General features: G+C 42.4%; 1 pseudogene; it reads left to right on the top strand.

Moving 5' to 3' along the window:
- Positions 1–266: 266 nt before the first annotated feature.
- LOC119543695 lies at positions 267–3,126 on the top strand (annotated as a pseudogene).
- The last annotated feature ends 7,483 nt before the right edge of the window (positions 3,127–10,609 follow it).

Raw genomic sequence — 10,609 nt, 5'->3', positions numbered from 1 at the left:
CTTCTTCATAAACAAGCTGAAACTTGCTCCCTTTTCATTTTCCAAGGCCAAATAGCCACAAACAGAACTTTTTTTTTTTCTTGTAAGAGGATGAGTTGGATGTGATTGAAAAAAAATTTAGTACTGAATTGCCTACACTCTCAGCACTAAATAGAGATGAATTCCATCTCTAATTCGCACGTAGAGTTCTGGATAACCTTCTTATACAGGAGGTCACCCTGGAGCCTTGGCTCTAGCCAGAAACCTAGAGAGCAGTGGGTCAAGTTATGCTGTATGTAGCTGTGACCACTGTGCTACTGAGACTGGTCAAGCACAGAGGGCAAGAACAGCAGCCAGGCCAGGAGAGGTACTGATGAGAGTGTGGGGGACAAGTCAAAACTAGTGTGTAACAGATGAAGCCAGTGGCAAGGCAATGCTAAACAGAAAAGACTTGAACCTAAGCCGTAAGAGTATACTGAAATATTAACTGGCCAAAATTTTGACTGTTGACTGGCATGACTTTGAGCTACACGCTGCTATCCATGTTTAAAGCAATGCTGGAAATCAGAAATGGGCAAGCTGCAGGGCAGGCATGTGAAAAGAAGATGACACACAGTTATTATTTTGACAGAAGATAAGCAGAAAGATAAGTAGACAGGAAGATACAAGTAGAGGTGAAAACAGGAAGGCTGACCCAGCGTGCAGAACAAAAATAACCAAACACACACAACAAAGTTTTATAGAGGTCGATGTGACAATTAAGTCAGGAATATTTCCTTCAACATTCCAAGGAAATAAAGTAACTACCCCTCAAGGTAATGACAAAGCAAATTACCAAGTAGATATGAGACACTATAATGATGGAAGAACCGATTATAAGGTGCATTCTTGTAGAGACAGAAGTCACGTGCATGCAGGCTGCAGAAAGCGGTTGAGAGAAATGAGGCTGAAGCGGCATCTGGGGATAAGAATGAGCAGGTCCTGACAGAGCTGCCAGAGTAGGACACTTGGTTATCCTCATGGCTCGGCTCTATGCAACATGGCAGGGGTTTTATATTTAACTGGATAGCGAAAGGATTTGGGGAGGACGATATCCTAGCTTTCAATCATTTCTCCTTTAGTTAAAAATACTCCAGGTGCTCATGCATTCCACCACACTTCACTGCAGTATATCAGCTCAGGAAGCAGATCTGTCCAGGACTTTGCAGTCCATGATCTTGCTCTGCCTTTAGGTGATCAGTGATGGTCATGGGGGGCATCAACAGGTGACAGGAAGAGTCACGTGTGCCCGTGGAGAACCTAGGCTCTGCAGTGGTAACAGTTTAAAGTTCAGTTTTCACTGCACACACACACACACAAAGTTTCTATTTTTTTTAAAGAAAAAAATATGTCATAGGGAAGCATAAAAAAGTGAGCCCTCAAAATGGCAATTTTATGCCACTGTCACTCCTCTCAGTGATTACGCTCCTCCCCTGTAATTTCAGAACTGCCGTTAGGATAATGTAGCTTACACTTCAGCAAGCCTTTAACTGGAAGGTACATTCAAAGATATCACTAACAGAAGATGGAATCTGCCCTAAGAAATGATGGAGGTCTAAAGCCACAATGGCCCGGCTCCACTGCTCCTCCACGAGGACCGACAGCCACGCCCCACTGGGAGGGACGGAATCAAGCTCCAGGCACTAGTGGGGAGGCCTCAAGGGGGTCCCAGGGCTGGCACCCATCTGCCTTGTCAGTCTCCTCTCCTTTGCTGGCCACCTAGCCCCGCTGTCTCTGGTGCAGCTGCGGCTCGCCCCCTGCCACAGCTCTTTCCTTTCCAGACCGCCAGATCCTTTCTGGCACCTGTGGTGGCTTTAATCACTGCGGCCATCAGGCTCTTTGGAGCCAGGAATGCATCCTGTATTCTTCTGGCTGCCCAGCTTCATCCACAAATTTGAAGGGCATATTGGCTGACTTGATTGCTAAGCATCAGGCCAAAATTAGTCCCTTCAGGAAGCAACCTGGCCAGACGATGGTGGGTCAGATCACCGTGGACATGATGTATGGGGGCACGCAAGGCATGAAGGGACGATCTGCTAAACCTCGGTTCTTGACCCTGAAGAAGGCACCGTTTTCAGGGCTGTTGTATTCCTAAGTGCCAGAAACTGCTCCCCAAGGCTAAGGTGGAACAGGAACCCCTGCAGAAGGGCTTGTTTTTGGCTGTTGGTGACGGGACAGATTCCAACAGAGAAGCAGGATGGTCCCTTGGCTCTCCCAGGAGTAGGCTAAGAGGGCATTTCTGCCCTCCCAGGTGGTGGTCACCATGCTGGACAACTTTCCCCCAAATCTACACCCCATGTCATAGTTCATTGCAGGCATTACAGTCCTTAGCAGTGGAAGTTACTTTCTCCGAGGTTATGCAGAGGGCAGGCACCAAGCCACTTTGTGTTGTAGCACAGCTCTACCACAGCGGTGTCAAGGCTGTGGACACTAAGCTGGACTGGTCCCGCAACTTCACCAAGTTGGGCTAGATTCATGCTCAGGTCACTGAGCTCTTGTGCATGTACCTCACCAACCACAGTGATCATGAGGGCGGCAACATAAGTGCCCGTAGCAACCACTTAGTGGGCAGTGTCCTTTCAGACCCCTACCTGGTCTTTGCAGCAGCCATGAAGAGTCTGGCAGGCCCCCGCATGGGCTGACAAATCAGGAAGTGCTTGTCTGGCTGATGCAGCTACAGAAGGAAGTTGGCAAAGATGTGTCAGATAAGGAATGACCAGAATACATCTGAAACACACTCAAATCAGGGCTATGGCCATGTAGTACTAAGGAAGCCTGATTTGGGCATGACATATCTGTCAGCAAGAGTTTGGTTGGAAACATATGCCCAATGACCTCATGATTAAACTGGTTGCTCAGCTCTACAAGATTGTGCTCAAGATCCTCCTGGAGCAGGGCAAAGCCAAGAACCTCTGGCCCAATATAGATGCTAACAGTGGGGCGCTGCTCCAGTGCTATGGCATGACAGATGAATTACAACATGGTCCTGGTGGGGGTATCACAGGAGCTGGGGTGCTGGCACAGCTCACCTGGAACTGTGCCCTGGGCTTCTCTCTAGAGAGGCCCAAGTCCATGAGCACCAAGGGTCTGATGACGCTCTGGACTTGAAAGTGAAACTGAAGACAGGGCTAGGAGGGTGGGAGGGTGGAGGGTGGAGTGGGCAGCACTAACTACCAGAAAGGAAGGAAAAATATAAAATAATAAAAACTACCCTTTGTCTTTTGTTTTGTTTCTGGGGACCTCCAAAAATTTAAGATTAAATGTATCTGAGGCAGTGATAGCAAGTTTAAGAGCAAAATATAAATTAAGACTTAAAAAGATGGAAAATGACCCCCTTTTTCTCTAACCAACTCCCTTCCTCTGCCCTGTACATGTTGTCCATCGACTGCAGGACAAGCAGGACTAGTGACTGTGATACGGGTCAGATGTGGCCCCTGTCACCTGTAGAGTGGGAATCTGGCCCCTTTCTTTGGATAGAAACTGGTTACAGAGAATTTGCAGTCACTTTGGAGTTTTCGGTTCTTCTATTCTGCCCAACCCTCAGTAGCCAGCAAACTGGGACTCTGCCCTTTCTTTTTCCATAAGAGTCATATTATAGAAAACCCCACTGTCCTCTCCCATGCACACAGAATACCCCCCAGCCAGAACTATTAGTTAGCTGGACATGTTTTGTCATTATTTTGTTGTTGTTGTTTTGTTTGTTTTTGCTACCGGGTGACCATACAGACCATGGTGGTGTTGTGACTGGCACCCAGTGTTTGATTTTATTTCCCTTATAAAAATTATCCCATTAAAGTTAGGGTTGGAGTGTTTCCTATCCCACTACTTCAATACTCACCTCCTTTCAGACCTTTTATACCTGTGTGCCTCAGACTATAGATGCTCTGGGCTTCCCCTCTTTGTTGAGACCAGACACTCCTTTCAGCAGGTTATATTTACCACTGTCTGCCCTGTGGTCTTTCCCAGTTATTTTGCTTTATCAGTGCTCACTGTGAACTGAGCTTTTTACTTCCAGACAATACAAACCACTCTCTGACCTACTTTTTCTTCGTTCTTCCATGTTATGGGGCACAGAACAGAGACTTGGGAATGACCAGGATGATATCTTTGTCTTAGGGCCCAGGGGCACTACCACTTCTTTTTGAAAAAAAGAGAAACGATTCAAGATTGTACATGGTCCCCTTAGATTATCAGGTTCTGGATCTAAAAATGGCAAGCCTCCCTCTTCCTCCCTGCCACCAAAAAAAAAAAAACAACAACAACAACAAAAAAATACCCCTCTTATTTGCAGGGTCCTTTTCCTACTCCTTTCTTAAGAGTTCAAAGTACAAAGTTTATTTAGAAGCCCCATTTGCACTGGTTTTGAGTGACTCAGAATGCTCTACTTCCTTTTCTTTAAAAAGGACTGAAATCTGCTCCTGCTGTGCCCTTTCTTCCCTAACAACTCCTTCCTGTGTTCCTGTGGATTTCTAAACCTCAGAACCACACTGGAGATGGACTCACTGTCTGTAAACCCCTGGGCAACTATCAAATCATGTGGCAGAAATCAAGTTGTTCTGCATAAAATGCAAAATAAATGTTTTTGTTAACAAAAAAATAAAAATTAAAAGCAAAACAAAACAATACCAAAAAAAGAAATGAAAGAAATGATGGGGAATCTGTTGAAAATAGATCTCTGCCTTAACCAGAAACAAAAAACTGATATCCCTGAATGTGGATTAAGCCTGTCGTATATAGAAATTCTTGATTCTGACAGGTTCATTAGAGACAGCAAATCCAAAGAGACTTGAAGCAGAACTGATTATGATCATTTACCTTATATTGAATTCCATGGTGTCTGTGAATATTTACCTTTTGCACTATTTTAAGACTTCGAACAAAACTGTCTGGAAGCTGTACTCCTGAATGTTAGTTGGGAGTTTGCGGTCAAAGTCTTCAAACACAGGATCTAGTGGCTTTAGAACCATCATCATCATCATTAAAAATGTATGTGCCTATTTTCATGTGGCAAAATGACAGGTGATGTACAAAATTAGATGCATCCATAATCCACATCCTTGAGGATTCTGAATACAAGGACAAAGATAAGCATTGCTTGCAGACCATAACTTAATAAAGCAACTTACAATACATTTTTTTGTACACAATACAAGTGAAGAACAGCTGTTTTTGTGAGACAGTGAGATGGAGGGATTGATTTCTCCATTGAGCAGAGTATATAGATACTTGATTAGTGCATAGGTACTGGCTGCCTTCCCACTGGTTCTTCCAATTAGTTGGCCCAGTTTTTTGTCCTAGGTGAAGGGGTGAAGTGTTCAGCAAAATTTTAAGGCCATGTGAATAAAGTCTCTCAGTTCTACTTATGGTGATATTTCCTACATGTGATCCAAAACAAGTTGAGCTAGGAAATTGTTTGACATAACCTGGGATTTTGCTGAAAGAAAGCCTGACCAGGAGAGACTATATTATATGAGAACTGTACGGAGTTTGAGTCAGAGAAGACACATAAATTTCATTATCTTCCAGACTCCAAATCCAGAGCAGTTGCCTTCAGTGCTCAGCCAGCAACTGACACCATGGGAGTGCACGTACACCGTGGGTGCTACACTGGCAGACAGTCTTATCTCACTAAAAGTGACTCAGGGTTAGTCCTTAATTGCTGTAAGCCTAGTGCCAAGGTGTTGAGGGCCTGTTTGGGCATCAGCCCACAAACTGTCAGCTCTAATGCATTCCAACCATGAGTTATAATGTAACTGTTTGCCATCCAGAACACTCAGCGGAGTCAGTCTTACAAAATGATTAGCTCCTCTCACTCTTTCCTCTAGGGACGGACCTTTCACTAAAACAACATTCCATGTTATCAGTTGGAGTGTCCCTGTGTCAAACCCTGCTAAGGATCCTTAGAGCCTTGCCCCAAGTCTACCTTCATTAATGATTTCAACATCTACTCAGAATAAGAAAGGAGTTTTGCTCCTTCCCATCCCTACTCTACCCAAGCTTGTACTGTTCCAGACTCTCTGGGTGTCAGCAGGGACCATAAAACCCACCATTCCCACCAATGCCACCACTAATACTACTACTTCCACCAATTCTCCTTCCTTCTCCTCCTCCTCCTTCATTCTTTTCTTAAGCTCCTGTACTTACCATTTATTCTCATACAGAGTTTTCACACATTGATTAGAGAGCTAGGATCTGTGTGTGTCGTTTAGTGGTCAGGCAAGCCTGTGAAGAGATGAAACGGAAGACCCAGTGTTGCCCCAGATCCTGGTTCTCCCATTGCTGATTAGGTCCTCTCTCAGTCCCAGCATGCAAAATGGTGGACTCTACTCAGAAATGTATGCCAACTTCTTTTCAGAAGTCATTTCTGGAACAGAATACCTACCACAGTATTCTTATATGTATGGAGTTGAACTATTATGAAAGAATTCTACATACAATTAGAGAAATGTAAACTTTAGAACTAAAGGAGATGTTGGAGTCATCAATCCTGACGGCTCCGGTTCGCAAGGCCAGAGAGGAGGGGCCCCACGGGCAGGGTCAGAGGAGTTATGAGTGAAGGCAGGCACCAGGTCTTCAACTCCCTAGCTGACTCTCCTTCCAATTCAGGGGGCAGATCAGTTATTACCCGTGTATATAAAGGCAAGAATTGAGCAACTTCTAAGACAAAGTGATCAGAACACCATATAGACAGACCATTCAGTCTTCTTTATAATTAGAATTTGTGACGGTTGGTCTCTAAACCAGCCAACGTAAGTGACATTAGAGACAGCTGGCTAAAATTAGTACAGTCCAAATTTATAAGGTTTTATTATTAAGAATATTCAAAGGATTTGTTAATGATGCAAGTGTTTTTCAGACCAAGGAAGGCATTTCTTACAGCAGTACAAAACTCTGTTCCATCATTGCCTTTTTTCTTGAAGCATTAGAGTTACTAAGTGCAACATCTGCCCAGAACAGGTTGTTTGCTTTTCAAAAAACTTTAGCAGAAAGAGATATTTGATGAATTAGTAATGTGTTTGACCTTGAGAAACTGATCAAAATATCTAGTTCTTTGGTCCTTTACTTTGATGCTTCAGTAACTTTTTAAAGCTGGATTTTACAAGTCCCTTAGCAAATTGGTTTTGCAACAGTGTTTTTCCTTGTATCTGATATATTATTTGAATGCTGACAAACCTGCTGGAAAAAAAAAAAAAAAAAAAAGACAGTCTAGCCAATAGCTCCTGCAATCACTGTAGATGCCCAGTGGGTATTGTGGGACCTTTTAATTGAAACCAAATTATGTAAATCCACTTCAATGTGTGATGAAAATGCAACAATTCCAAAGAATGAAGAACTGAACCCATCAGCACAGTTGAAAGTTAACTTCTGAGACATTAAAAGATGTTCCTAAGTCTGTAACTTCTTGTTCTTTGTCCAGGAAATTTATTTTCTAGACAATTACCTCTATGGGGAAAACCCAGGGCTGGAGGGAACAATTTTACAGAATCTCACTGTTATTGAGTCAGCACTGCTAGCTATTAAATAACAGGTGGCAGACTGTGATTTATATGCGGAAGTTGTACTAAGAAGTCATCCTATGGAGGCCCTGGCCCTCAGGAAAGGAAGTGAAGATGGTGCATCAATTACTATAAAACTAAAGCATCTTGCTTCTTTAGTCCAAATGTGCTTAGCTATTAAATAATAAAAAATATAATTCATGATTCAAGATACAATAGCACCAGTGTGCACTCATGCTACGCTCATATATCATTTCAGTCTCCGATCACCCTTTACATGTTCACCGCACACTGAAAAAAGAAAACGTTAACCCATGCCGCCTTTTCATACAAGAAGCACTTGGTATTTCTAAGTTTGTGACAGCAAGCCACAAAGGACTTGGATCAAATGTTTTAATCAAATGGACAACTACCGAAAGTTTAGTCAAAGAATGATTAAGAAATATTTATTTTGAAACATGTTTTGTGTTTTTTCATTTGGTATTAATTGTTGGTTTATTTTTTTCCCCAAGGAATACTGGATATATTCCACGTGTTACGTATTTTTTCAGTTCACCAGTGTTTTGGTAATTATAAGCATATACTGGATAAAATGATGTTCTAGATAGTCTGATACTACCCTGAAGCAAAGAGCCTTTGGAATTGTGTGGGAGGGCTTTTGCTTGTTGGGGATAACACTAGGATTTGTTAATCAAAGGTCAGGAACTCAACACACAAGAGAGTCCTTCAAAATGATGGATTGTACCACAAAAATACCTGTAGTGTCACCGTTAAACAATACCTGAGGAACCACTCAGCCAAGCAAACAAAGTAAACAATTTAATTTACTTCAGGTCTTTGTCTCACTAATGGGTCCAATGCCACTGCTATGGCATGAGGTCCATTCTACCCTGTAGCTTGGGACAAAGTAAAATTAAACAGAGCCAATTAGTTTGCAGAACCTAAGACACTGCATTGGCCACCAGACATACCCCAGGCTAAAGGAGTCAAGAAATATCCCAGACCCAACATAGAAAGAGAGGATTTTCTAACCTTTTTTAGGGTTCCAAGTATAATAACTTCCCAAGACTCCTATCACCAATTCCTGCTGCCTCTTCCGTATGGTGTAACAAAGACAAGAAAGAACAAAGGGACCTTTTAGGAAACTTGCACTCTTCATCCTTCATCCTGGAGAAGATCCTCTCCACCTCTACGTGGTTATCTGTTGGCCTGGATGGTTTTTCAGCATCCACCCATAAATACTGAAGTAACAGGATATTATTAGATATTTTGCAGATATTTTGCTTTTCAGAGTCATAATGCTGTAACATGTTCCCTTTCAGGGAATGAATGAAAGGTAGCGGATATGAAGTTTGCCATTTGAATTAATCTTTTATTCTTTTATTTCTTTTAGTATGAAATGAGTTTAAGGCAATCAAGTTAATACTGAAATCAAAATTCACTAACTGCCCCACCTCCAGTGTCCAGCCCCAGACCAAGACAGCCTTAGCATCTCGTTAACTTGACTATGTAGACAGGCTTCTCCCGGACTCCAGACACCTGCCCTCCCTCTCATACTGGCCCTACACTACCCTAATGCACCTGAGAGGCCCCTAACTAGGTAGTTCCTTATCTCCCTCTTTCCCCCTCCCCCGTCCTTGTCCTTGCCAACTCCAGGTGGCCTAATTATCACAAAGGTTCGAATCCACATTAAAACATATCCATTAAGTAAGAAACCAGTTTCCTGTTTGATGTCATCACTAAAGAAGAACTCTCAGTACTTTCCAGCTACTTCCTGAGTACTTCCTCTCCTTTTTCATGTCATACCCAAATGACCATAATCCTTCTTAGAAAAGACATGTGGTCAGTAGAACATTACATTAAGTTTTTATATTATCCTCTGAAATGTTTCCAGCTTGATGACATGTGGAACACAAATGATACATTTAATTGATGTTTAACACAAATTCTGACCCTTCGATATTAACGGTGAACTGAAAAGCCACCAAAATATTTGATAATATTCTTCCACTGTTTCCCCATGACAGCCCATAATGGGACACTTGGGTCTCCCAGGGATGCTCATTTGGAACCACCTTACATATTCTAGCCTTTTCTTGCCTTTAAACCATTTTTATTTTGCTCCAATTTCATATTTCTAACTCTTCAAAAAAAAATAGTTTAAGGTACCTCTGAAAGTTAGGGCCAATTTTGTAACCACCTCTCAACGTCAGGATGGACCAGTTTATGCTTTCAGTAACAACCCCCAAATCTTCGGGTCTGAACACACAAAAGATTTATTTGTAATGACACTCTAACTAAATGTTAAATTTAAACTAAGGAGAACAAAAGTCCTCAGATAGTAGACATCTTAACTCTTTGAAGACAAAATCAGAATGGACAGTTTTGACTAAACATTCATATACTCATTATGTATTTCATCGATTAAAATGTTCAAGCCCAGTGTGTTAGATATAGAGGGAACTACAAAGATGTGTAAGAAAGAAAAAGAAAAAAAGATTTCTCACTCTCACTACATATCCAGTGTGGGCCAGTAGGGTCTCAGCTCATTGCAACACATTGGGCTTCATCTTAACCCAGGCCCCCTTCACCCGGGTGGGGAGCACAGAGCCCTGCCCAGTCTTGCAGTGTAAGTTCAAGGCTCTTTCTGGAAAGGGGGACACAAGCCACTGCTGGCACCCCTGGTCATATTTCCTTGGCCAAAGTGAGGTCATAGCCAACTTCAAAGGGGGTGGGGAAGCTCAATGCTACACAAGCCCAGAAATACAAGAATGAGAATGTTAATAAAGAGCTCTAAGGGCTCACTCCCCACCAAATACTCCACCTCCCAAATCTGCCTCTCAGCAGTCTTATGCCTCGAAATATCATGCTGGCACTTGGTTTCTGATTCTCCCAAATCCTGTCACTCAGGGAGGACAATAATAACTACAAACGTATGTCTATTAAGACTCATTTACAGACACAATATAAATTCTAAATATGTTAACTTAATCAAAGACTACATTTAGGTTCAAGTTACCCCAGGGTTTAACTTTTCATTAATTGTCATTTATAGACTCCAGTCAAAAAGAAAGTATATTCACAATTCTAGTCAC

This window comes from Choloepus didactylus, chromosome 9 (assembly GCF_015220235.1).
Source record: "Choloepus didactylus isolate mChoDid1 chromosome 9, mChoDid1.pri, whole genome shotgun sequence".
NCBI lineage: Eukaryota > Metazoa > Chordata > Mammalia > Pilosa > Megalonychidae > Choloepus > Choloepus didactylus.
The sequence above is the reverse complement of the archived record's forward strand: the minus strand, read 5'-3'. Positions and strand labels throughout refer to the sequence as shown.